The 9,517-nt window shown below is 42.6% G+C and overlaps 1 protein-coding gene across 9 annotated transcripts in view; it reads right to left on the reverse strand.

Annotated features, from left to right (window-relative positions):
- Positions 1-9,517, reverse strand: part of Rbms3 (RNA binding motif single stranded interacting protein 3) — a 934,572-nt gene that overhangs the window by 635,009 nt on the left and 290,046 nt on the right. The gene's annotated exons all lie outside the window — the stretch shown is intronic.

Consider the following 9,517-nt stretch of genomic DNA (forward strand, 5'->3'; position numbering starts at 1 on the left):
TCGGGCTGCTTGCTTTGGGGAAGGAAAGGGAACCAAGGGGACTCACTGGACAGTATTCCTCCTTCAAATACTCCCTATAGGAAACACATAACAGAACACCTAGACGTGGAAACTGACGCAGGGTTCTTGGGAGAAGAATGTATTTGAAAAGAGGAAACATTCTGATAGCCAGAAATAGTATTTATTTTTTAATTTATATTACATTATATTTACATAAGGTGTGTGTGTGCATGCTCATATTCATGCACGAGTGTTAGTGTGTGTCTGTTTGTGTGTGTGTGTGCTTGCATGTGTGCATCATGGTTTGCATGCAGATGTCAGAGGACAAGGTGATTGAATCTGTTCCTTCCTTCCACTCTGGGGGTCCAAATGACCACACTGAGGTCCTCGGGCGTCAAGAACCTTTACCCACCAGTCCACTTCACTGGTTCAGAGAAGATTTTCTGTATCTTAGATGTGAAAAAACAAAGGTAAAGCATGCTCTTTCCCAGACATGTGTGTTACCATCAAGCATTATTTCCATACTGCTAGCAGAACCACCGTTTAGTATATACCATTCCAGAAGCAAAATTCTGCACTCTCAATTTGACCCGTCTAACTAACAATAACAAACTGGTCCCCAAACTCCAACGCCAACCCAAATGCCACAGGGAAATAGTGAGCACTGATGGGCTGGGCCTGTGAGTGGAAGGCCTGCCTCAGGACATGCGGCACAGAACTGCAGACTCTGCACTTTCCTAAGGTCCCTGGAGAGGCTTAGGCTGATGCTGTCCTCCCGGGGAGCCAGGGCTCCAAACATGAACCAGGCTGAGAACACTTCCCACTCCCATCCCTCGGGACTCCAGGGTGAAGGCAGACACCTATGGATAGGAAGGTTGTCCACAGAGCATGGAGCAATGGGCTGCTCAGCCCTAGGACCCCGCTGACATCTTGCTCATTGACAACACACCCTCGTGACAGCAGTGTGAGACCTACTAGGCACCATTCCAGGGCTCACGAAAGGGGTCTATGCTGACTATGCAGGAGAAGGAGATCTTAGCAAAAGATCAGAGAAAAGTGAAATGATATTTGATGGAGGAATAAAGAATTCCCGAACTAGCAGCAGTTTTCTAGCAGAGACGCTCTATCTGGGCAGCCTTCTTGCCTCCACTGCGTCAAGATAAGGCCCATGTGGAGAGGATGGCTAGGTGCTAGAGGGCAGGAGCTGGAGTTCTGTCTGAGGAAAGGCAAAGCCCCCCCCCCTCCACTAGGGGAGTCAAATAAGTCACCATCAACAGATTGTCTAGAAGATATTTGCTGTCCCATGTTTTAAACTGAAAAACCTGTTCTTTTGTTTAAATAATAGTTGAAAAACAATGAACTTTTTTTTGGGGGGAGGGGGATTACATGTTTGGATGGACACACAAGCGTATGCATGAGTACCTAAAACAAGGCTAAAGGTATCACTCATCCGGTGGCCAGTGAGCTCCAGGGAGGTTTGTCTTCATCCCTGCTCTCCAGTCTTGGGAATATAAGTGGATGCAAGAGCCAGCTGCTTTTATGTGGATTTGGGGGATCAAATTCAGGTCCTCATCCTTGCAAGCAAGTACTTTACCATATGAGCTATCTCTCTAGCCCCAAACGAACCTTCTCCTTACTCAGTTTTCTCTCCGTGTGATTCATCATTTAGCCAATACAATGACAGCTTCCAGCACAGGCTCAGCTGCTCTGACATTCCTTTGCAGATGATTTTAGGAAGAAAGACAAAGGAAGCACAGACGCTGTGCAGGTTGCACTCTTCCTGCACCTGAAACAACAGTGGCCAGCTAATAGTTTGACTGAATTAGGATGGTGATATACTGAGAAACTGTCACACATTATAATTATTAACTGTGCAGTATTTCAATCAGTTCTTTTTTAAATTTTTTCTTCATAATTTATTCATTATATACCCTGATTAAAGCCCCGCTTAACTCCCCCAGTCCCACCCTCCCTGTCTTTTCCCTCATCCCCTTCTCCTAGTTCCCTGAAAGGGGGGGCTCTCCACTATTGCCACCTGCCTATAGCATGTTAAGTCTCATCAGGACTGCCTGGACCCTCTTCCTCTGTGGCTTGACAAGGCTACATCATCAGGGACGAATGATCCAAAGAACATTCAATTGAGTTCATGACAGAGGCAGTCCCTGCTCCCCTCCCTCAGAAATCCACATGGAGACTGAGCTGCCAATGGGCCACCTCTGAGCAGGGGGTCTAGGTCCTCTCCATGCATGGTCCTCTGTAGGTGCATCAGTCAATGCAGGACCCCCTGGGGTCAGATGTTTTAGTTTTGTTGGTCTCCTTGTGGGGCTTCTGTCCCCTCCATGTCCCTCTAAACCCACCCCTGTCTTCCTGCATAAGACTCCTTGCACTCTGCGTTTGGCCATGAGTCTCAGCATCTGCTTCGATCCCCTATTGAGTAAATCCTTTCAGAAGACCCTTTAGAGTAGGCTTCCATCCTGTTTCTTCCCTTCCACCACTTCTAGTGTCTATCCTTTTTGCCATTGTGAATGAGCTTTAAGCATCATCCATAGGGTCTTCCTTAGTGTTTAGTTTCTTTAGGTCTGTAGATGGCTGTCCTATATTATAAGGCTAATATCCACTTATAAGTGAATGTATGTCATGCCTGTCTTTCTGTTTCTGGATTACCTCACTCAGAATGATCTCTTCTAGATCCCACCATTTGCCTGTAAATTTCATGATTTCATTGTTTTTAATAGCTGAGTAGTATTCCATTGTGTAGATGTACCACAATTTCTGTATCCATTTCTCCATTGAGGGACATCTAAGTTGTTTCCAGATTCTGGCTATTACAAATAAAGCTACTATGAACATAGTTGAGCAAATGTCCTCATTGAATAGTGGGGCATCTTTTAGGTATATGCCCAGGACTGGTATAGCTAGATCTTGAGGTAGTGCTATTCCCAATTTTCAGAGAAAGCGCCAAATTGATTTCCAAAGTGGTTGTACATGGTTGCACTCCCACCAGCAATGGAGGAGGGTTCCCCTTTCTCCAAATCCTCTCCAGCACGTGTTGTCACTTAAGTTTTGATCTTTGCCATCCTGATAGGTGTAAGATGGAATCTCAGAGTTGTTTTGGTTTGCATTTCCCTGATGACTATGGATGCTGAGCATTTCTTTAAGTGTTTCTCTGCCATTCTATATTCCTCTGTTGAGAATTTTCTGCTTAGCTCTTGGATTATTTGGTTTGTTGCTGTCTAATTTCTTGAGTTCTTTAAATATTCTGAATATTAGAACTCTATCAGATGTAGGATTGCTAAAGATCTTTTCCCAGTCTGTAGGATGTCATTTTATTCTGACGACACTGTCCTTTGCTTTACAGAAGCTTTTCAGTTTTATGAGGTCCCACTTATTGTTGATCTTAGAGCCTGAGCCATTGGTGTTCTGTTTAGGAAATTATCTCCTGTGCCAGTGAATTCAAGACTCTTCCCCACTTTTTCTTCCAAAAGATTTAGTGTATCTGGTTTCATGTTGAGGTCTTTGATCCACTTGGGCTTTAATTTTTTGCAGGGTGATAGATATGGGTCTTTTGCATTTTTCTACATTTGGACTTCCAATTAGGCCAGCACCATTTGTTGAAGATGCTATATTTTTTTCCATTGTATGGTTTTGGCATCTTTGTAAAAATTCAGGTGTCCATAGGTGTGTGGGGTTATTTCTGAGTCTTTTATTTGATTCCGTTGATACAGCAGTCTGTTTCTATGCCAGTACCAATCAGTTTTTATTATTGCTGCTCTGTAGTACAATTTGAGATCAGGGATGGAGATACCTCCAGAAGATCTTTTATTGTAGAGGATTGTTTTAGCTATTCTGGCTATTAGCTATTCTTGTTATTCCATATGAAGCTGAATTTTTCTTTCAAGGTCTGTAAAGAATTGTATTGGTGATTTGATGGGAATTGCATTGAATCTATAGATTGCTTTTGGTAAAATGGCAATTTTTACTATGTTAATCCTGCCTACCCATGAGCATTGGAGATCTTTCCATCTTCTGATATCTTCTTCAATTTCTTTCTTCAGAGACTTGAAGTTTTTTTTTCATACAAGTCTTTGACTTGTTACACCAAGGTACTTTATGTCCTTTGTGGCTATTGTGAAGGGTGTTGTTTCCCTAATTTCTTTCTCAGCCCATTTGTTTTTTTATATATTGAAGGGCTACTAATTTTTTTTTTTTTTTAGTTAATTTTGTATCTAGCCACTTTGCTGAATGTGTTTATCAGCTATAGGAGTTCCCTGGTAGAATTTTTGGGATCACTCATGTATACTATCATATTATCTGCAAATAGTGATACTTTGACTTCTTCCTTTCCAATTTGTATCCCATTGATCTCTTTTGGTTGTCTTACTGCTCTAGCTAGGACTTCAAGTACTTTGTTGAAGAGATATGGAGACAGTGGACAGCCTTGCCTTGTCCCTGATTTCAGTGGGATTGATTTAAGTTTCTCTCTGTTTAGTTTGATGTTGGCTATAGGCTTGCTGTATATTGTTTTTACTATGTTTAGGTATGTGCCTTGTATCCCTGATCTCTCCAAGACTTTAGACATGAATGGATGTTGGATTTTGTAAAATCCTTTTCGGCATCTAAGGAGATTATCATTTGGTTTTTCTCCTTCAGTTTGTTAATATGGTGGATCACATTGATGGATTTCTGTATATTGAACCACCCCTGCATACCTGGGATGAAGCCTACTTGGTCATGGTGGATGATATCTTTGATGTGTTCTTGGCTTTGGTTTGTAAGTATTTTGTGGAGTAGTTTTGCAACAATATTCATAAGGAAGATTGGCCTGAAGTTCTCTTTCTTGGGTCCTTGTGAGGGTTAGGTATCAAAGTGACTGTGGCCTCACAGAATGAGTTTGCTAGTGTTCCTTCTGTTTCTATTTTGTAGAATAGTTTGAAGAGGATTAGAGTTAGCTCTTCTTTGAAGGTCTTTTCCAACAGTTCTTTAATTGGAAGCAGGTGTGAACCTGAAACAGTCATAGTCAACTCAAAGGGTCTTCAATTCATTTTTCATTGTTTTGTTATTTTTTTAACAATTGTTTTGTTATTTTTTTAAGTGTGTGTGCATATGTGTATTTGTGCGTGCCTGTGTGTCTGTGTGTATGCATGTGTAAATGTGTATGTGAGTGCATGTGTGTGGGTATGCATGTGTATATGCATGTGCATGTGTTCGTGCTTGTCTGTAGAAATCTAGAAGAGGCCATTGGATCCCCTGCAGTGAAGGTGGCTGTGATCTGACTGACGCATATGCTGGAAGAAGCACTAAACTACAGTCATCTGCAAGAGTACTATGTGCTACTAACCACTGAGCCATATCTTCACTTTTTTAATGAAAGGTTACATAAAACCATTTTCATGGAATATATGTAATTTGAGCATATCTCCCCTCACAGCCTACTCTACTCTCTTTATCGCACCTGATATTTTCAATTTTTAAAAACAGAAGAGCATCACAAGGTTTCTAATTCTTATGCTTAATAAATCTAACGTGGTACCTTAGGGACCATTGGTGTACTGGGTTGTAGAGTAGGTGCCCTAGCTTCATTTCTGTAGCTTGATAAACTACCCTGACAAACAGCAACCTGAGGGAGAAAGGGATTGTCTCAGCTTTCGATTCCAGGTTACAATACATTGTTGTGGGGAAGTGAGGGTAGGACCTTCAGACAGCAAGTCCCATGACATCCACAGTCAAGAGCAGAGGGCAAGAGGGCAATGAATACATGCATGTTCGCTTCCTTGCTTGCTCGTGCTCAGCTTGCTTTCTCCACTCACCTAGCTGAGGACTCCATAGTAGGGAATGGTGCCACCCACAGCGGGCAGGGTCTTCTCACACCAATTTATTTAATTAAGATAATCCCTCAGAGACATGCCAGTAGGCTAACTGAATGTACTCAATCCCTCATTGAGACTCCCTTCCCAGGTGAGTCTAGGTTGTGCTAAGTTGACAGTTCCAGCCAATAATCACACTAGGGGGATCTAGCACCTTCGCCAATGGCAGTGAGAAACAAGTCCTCATGTAAACAGCTCTGAAAGTCACAGCCACCTGCTATTTGTCTTCTGTTTGTTTTGTTTTTATTTTCACCCTGTCTAAGCACACCACTCTTTCCCATGTTAACACTCTTTCATATTTGATCAATTAATATGGGAAGGCACCAGGCATTAGAATCAAATAATATGGATTTGCCTCTCTGCCCAGCCTTATCTAAGACGAATTTCTCAGCCTCTCAGTCCCGTTTCTTGATCTATACAATATGATTGCTGAACTCTACTTTGCATAGTGGCTATACAGGTAAAATGAACAGCATGTGTTCAACTTCTCAGCGAACTGTGTAACAGGTTGGCATTGCTCTCATTCCCTCACTAAACCATGCCTTGTACTTATGCAGTCAGTGTTCAGCATGAAAGCAACTCAGATATTCATACTTGATGTTGCCAGAATCTCCTAACTCATTGCCTGTGGGGGTTCTTTGTAAAACTCAGAGCCAATGAGGAGTTTGCTCTTCACTCACTCCACCTTCCTCTGGTTGCACCTCACATCTTCTCAGCCTCTTTTTGCATGCTACATTCCCAGATGCCTTTGTCTCGTAACCTTCCACCGGCATGGACTGCTGATGCACACCTATATGTCCCATCTCCTCTTTCCTGGCCACTGGCCATGAGAATCATTGTGGCTGGCTGGCCCCCTCTTGACCCTGACATTCCTTGGTCCCCACTGCCTGACAGCTTCTCCTTGATTCACGCACAGCTGAGTGTGAATGGCACCACACCCTCAAGGCCACTCTGTCACAGTCCAGTTCTGTCATATCAATTCCAACGTTGTTCTTTTAGATTTGGGAGCTTTTAAGGACCTCTGAGAAATTCATGGGTTGCTGTTTGGGAATCTCCCTTAATCTATCCCAAAGTATTTGCCGTCTACTTTTATTCCAATGGACCCATGATCTAGGAGATATATCTGTGTCTTCACTCTACCGAGGAGGACAATGAGACAGTGGGATCTTAAGTACGTTCCCTGAGACTGAGGGGAATCCAAGTCTGATCCACAATAGTCTGGCTGCAGAGCCCAAGCCAAGACACCAGCAACACTCTCAACTAAGCCTTCCCTCTGGTCTTCCTTTTGTCCCTTCTCCAGTGTTGTTCTGAAATGTCCGTGTTTTGCCAGGGCCAAATGCTATGTAACCATTTTATCAGAACTGAAACATCCCCTTCCAGAAAGAGGGTCTGTAAGATCTCAGAAGTAAACATAACTTACAAGGCCTAGGAAGCTCCTGAAATTCACAAGTCACAAGACTATCCCCTACCTTTTCTCTGTTCCCCCACAGCCCACGTCTGTCTATGGGAGCAATGGGAAATGAGCGATGCATGCTGCCACAACCAGCTTTTATGAGGGTTCTGAGTCCAGATTCACCTCACAGTTCTGTGGCAAGCACTTTGCCCACTGAGCCATCTCACCATTCCCATGTTAGGCAACTATTTCAGAGCAGAAATACCTAGACATAACCACCGCCCCCACCCCCACTCCCAACACACACATACACACACACACACACACACACACACACACACACACACACACAGTTGACATAGCATATCTGTGCTGTGATAGCTTCCATTTGGTATTTTATTTTAAATTCTCACACATACCCAATAGGTTGATCTGATCACTGTTTTGTTTTGATAAAGGATCTCCTATAGCCCGCCCAAGCTGCCCTTAATCTTGCCAGATGACCAAGGATGACCTTGAATTTCTGGTCTTCAGGACTCCCCCTGCCAAGGGCCAGAATTACAGGGGCGCAGCAACACACTGGTTTGTGAGAGGCCGGGGACTAATCCAGAACTAAGTGCATGCTTGGCAAGCCAGCTACCTGAGAGCAACAATCTCAGCCCTCATTCACATTCTTTTTAAAGATAAAAAATTTTACATCTGATACACTGGTTGCTTTCCCAAGTTCATGCCATTCTTAAGTAGTGTTACTTGTACTGACCTTGAGGTCCATTTAACTGTGCCTCTTTCCTTGATTTCCTTGATCACCATGCACAATGAACAAATCCAGGTAAAAGCCTGTCCTCTGGCCCACTCGAAAGGCTAAAGAGAACTCAAATTCTTCTGGAATAACATACCTGCTTATACCACTGAGTATTAGAATTTACTTCTAAACAAATTAGCTCTTCCAGGAAGTTTAGGGCTTACATGTAGCCCATTCTAGCACACTCACATTCAACAGGGATTGAACATACAAGGCTACCGCAGTCTCACAGATAACTGATACAGCAATTTAAGAAAGACAGGTTGAATTCTATAAATCACAGAAACATCTATAGGGTAAGCAGCATTTAATATAAAACCTCATCTGCTTTACCAGGTACCAGCACGTGGGAGCACTCACAGGGCTTAGCGAACATTACTGTAGAGTGCACTCTTTTTGTTATAGGCTGAATGGATTTTTTTGTTTGTTTGTTTGTTTGTTTTTTTCCCTCTCCAAACCTAGTCACCTATCTGGGTACTTAAGAGGTAGGAACGGTGGGTGTCCCATTTGTCAATAGTGTCCTCATAAAAGGGGAGTGTTGGCAATCAGCACTTGAGGATGCAGCCAGAAGATTCTATGAACCATAGAGAAGGACATCGCCAGACATGGAATCTGCCAGGGTCTTGATCTCAACTCTGCAGCCCACATAGCTGTTTAAAACCATTCAGTTGGTAGCATTTGCCAACAGTCACCCAATAACTATGGTAATTGGTGTTGCTGTATCTACTAACATGTGTGAGATGTCTTCAAAAAATGCTTTGTTTTGCTAACAGAATAGCAGCTCCCAAGCCTGGCATGAGTTCTCCAGCTTCATTTCTCCGTTCAAGATGGCTATTGTCATGACCCTTTGTTCCTCCTTGTCGCTCAACTAACATCTTTCTACCTTTCCTCTTTTTTCCAAATAGGTAATGCAGCTTCAGTACAGATCTAGTCAGGCACCAGACACATCTCTGGTCAAGATTCCATTGGATTATGGGTTGTGGAGTAATAGCAAAATGCAATATTTTATCATTACTGTATTGTACTCTGTTGTGTAATTTCTTATCCAGACATTGAAGACTTCTTCAAGGGTGGAGTGAGTACAATTTTTTTGTTACATGTAGAACCATATGCTCACTGAATGAATGAATGAATGAATGAATGAATGAATGAATGCATTATACCAATCTCCTCATTCTCGACAATGGGATGAGAAGACAAGGAGGGTCAGCTACATACCTATAGAGATTGATTTCCCATTTTGCAAAGCAGTAAGGTATCTATCTTATCAATTGTAACATACCACTTTCTCATATCTGATATTCAGCACATTTGCTTCTCTTTACCTGAAAAGAAGGTTATGCATAATACCACACAAAGACCAGACTGAAAAAGAGGGGTTTGGTTTGTTGGGTTTGGTTAGTTTGAAATCTGTGTGTGTGTGTGTGTGTGTGTGTGTGTGTGTGTGTGTGTGTGTGT

This window comes from Psammomys obesus, unplaced genomic scaffold (assembly GCF_907164565.1).
Source record: "Psammomys obesus unplaced genomic scaffold, mPsaObe1.curated_primary_1811, whole genome shotgun sequence".
Lineage (NCBI taxonomy): Eukaryota > Metazoa > Chordata > Mammalia > Rodentia > Muridae > Psammomys > Psammomys obesus.